This window comes from Cervus elaphus, chromosome 17, assembly GCF_910594005.1.
Source record: "Cervus elaphus chromosome 17, mCerEla1.1, whole genome shotgun sequence".
NCBI classification, from domain to species: Eukaryota; Metazoa; Chordata; class Mammalia; order Artiodactyla; family Cervidae; genus Cervus; species Cervus elaphus.
This window is the reverse complement of record NC_057831.1, coordinates 21,001,562-21,004,091: the sequence shown is the minus strand read 5'-3', so window position 1 is coordinate 21,004,091 and position 2,530 is coordinate 21,001,562. Positions and strand designations below refer to the sequence as shown.

The 2,530-nt window shown below is 39.6% G+C and overlaps 1 non-coding gene across 1 annotated transcript; it reads left to right on the top strand.

Annotated features, from left to right (window-relative positions):
• The first annotated feature begins 579 nt into the window (after positions 1-579).
• On the top strand, positions 580-662 carry LOC122673651. Its single transcript, XR_006334773.1, has one exon.
• Positions 663-2,530: the final 1,868 nt, after the last annotated feature.

Below are 2,530 nucleotides of genomic sequence, written 5' to 3'. Positions count from 1 at the left end.
AAGGCATTTCCTGGCAGCAGCCTCTTGGGTCTGATACACCACTTCAGTGGCCACTTAGATGTTACATCTTGGTTTAGAGGCCAAAGGAATGTCCTGATTTTAACTAGTCCCATCCATGACTCTTTAAACTTACAGAAGATGCTGTGACGTCTTCTGAGTTCTCGGTCTTTACCCAGTCAAGTAGAGTTCAAGTAGGCTTTGAGATCTTTTCCTAGTAAGAAGATCTTCAGAATCCCCCAATAAAAAAGAATGTTCCTTTTACAAACTGTAATAACCATTAATCTTGGAACACTGAGAGTAGAATAGCCTAGGATGTGCAAACCAGAGGCAGAGGTCTGGGACATCGGGTCCAAGGGAGCCCGGGCCCCGCTGGGTGGGGGTAAGGAGACGGATGTGAGAGGTGCCGCCGGGTCCCCGATGCAGCTCCCAGATGATCCTGCGGTATTTTCCAGGTTGCCAGGTAGCCTATGAGGCTTATGAAAATGTGTCTGGAGAAGTGGGGCCAGAGGACCAGGGTGGGGGGCTAGGAACAGTGGTGAGGGAAGGTAGGAGGCCTCTGCCGCTGTAATTGTGAGTCCTGGGTTGGCAATGACGTGATCACTGTGCAGTCTGAGTCCTGGGAACCAGGTGTTGGGGTGTGTTCTGAGAATGAATTGAGAGTGGAGGTGGGGAAGAGAAATAGCCTTCATGGTGCTCCTTTCACGTAATTACAGTACAACGTCTGTGGGTCTACCTCTAGCTATAATAATTCAAACCTAATGAGAGTTTACTGCACAGGGCTCTCTTGCCATTATATTATCAGCTGTTTTCTCCTCTTTTACAAGAGAAAGTGCATTGTCAAAAGGTTACAGTGTGTGCAGTTTTGTAATGATGGACTGAAATAATCACCTTCCTACGGCCCCAGCCTGCTTCTACATACACATAACACTTAACATAGAGCTTTTACACTGAAGCGGGCTGTAACTAATTCAAACATACATGTTCTCTGACCTAGGAATACCTGCAGATCTACAATTGTGGGGTCATGAGGCCACAAGGTGCTACAGAGCATGGATTTCAGAATCAGACACACTTGAATTAGCAACCAGACTCTGTCACTTACTAGCTATGTGACCCTAGGTGAGTTACTTAACCTCTCAAAGTCTCAAGTTCTTCATCTGAGAACCAGGAATAGTACTGACTTACCAGTGCTGTTATTTTTTTTTCTAGAAAAGAAACTGAAAAATTCTACTTAGTTGTCCAACTTCATTTCCCTCTCTGCAAATAAAGGCCAAGGAATAAATAGTATATGCCAGGTGCCAATGGCCAATCAATTACAGATATATTTTCTTTCCCCTCTGGAAAAATGTTGTTTGTCTTTCATTTAAAACTGAAGTTGGAGTTAAGATAGCCTCAAGTGTTAGAACACTATGAAACTTTTGTTTTTTAATTTTGGCTGAAAATGACAACCACTCAATACACAAAAGTTTAATGTAAAAGGAATGCAAACAAAATAACAATACAGTGACAAAGTGACATGGAAACTTGATATAAAAAAAATCACACATGCTTCAAACAGAATACAAAATCAAAGTAATGGACAAAAAAGGATTTTATTTTAATTATACCTGCAAACTAAAATAAAAAAGCCAAGTTTCAAAATCTTCTAAAGAATATTGACAACTGTATAATCAAATGATTTCTTTGCTTGAATAGGATTTACCACTGTTTTTTTAAACAATGAATATAAACATTTTAATATTTAGTGTTGCATATTAAATTAATATTTTAAATGTTTAGTTTAAAATAGAGTGTTTAAAAAAATTCAATATTCAAAAATGAGAATACTTTGGTATTAAACTATTCCACTGCCAGAGATAGATTCTAATCCTGAAACAATGGCCCTAGGAATTTGAAGTCAAGCCAGTTGGTTACATTCCATGAAGTCCCCTCTGTCTGGCCCCCAAATATGGGTGGGGCTTGTATTTGGCTCTGGCTTTGATCCTGTTGGGGATGATGGTGGCAACAGAAGCTGTCTCTCTAGGAACTTCTTGATCCAGGGCCTGCTCTGGTTTTAGAAGTGAACTCCAATGTGGTTAGGTGAAGGTATCAGAGAAAAAATGAAAAATGTTACTCTCTGATGACACTTCTGAAATGTTCATATTGTTTCAGTCAAGTTATAGCACAATAAAGCATTTTGCTTTAAAATCATGTATTGATCAATATTTATTACATATACCTGGATATTGGATATTGTCTGCCTAATGTATCACATTATGTTGATCTTAGGTACACAACTCCATTGGTATTTGTCCTAAAAATCTTCAGTTAATGATCAAATGTGTCACTAAAAGTTTTTATTTCAGTTTTAGAATTTCACTTCATTCAGTTCAGATCAGTTCTGTTCAGTTGCTCAGTCATGTCTGACTCCTTACAACCGCATGGACTGCAGTACGCCAGGCTTTCCTGTCCATCACCAACTCCCAAAGCTTGCTCAAACTCATGTCCATCAAGTCGGTGATACCATCCAACCATCTCATTCATTTCATTG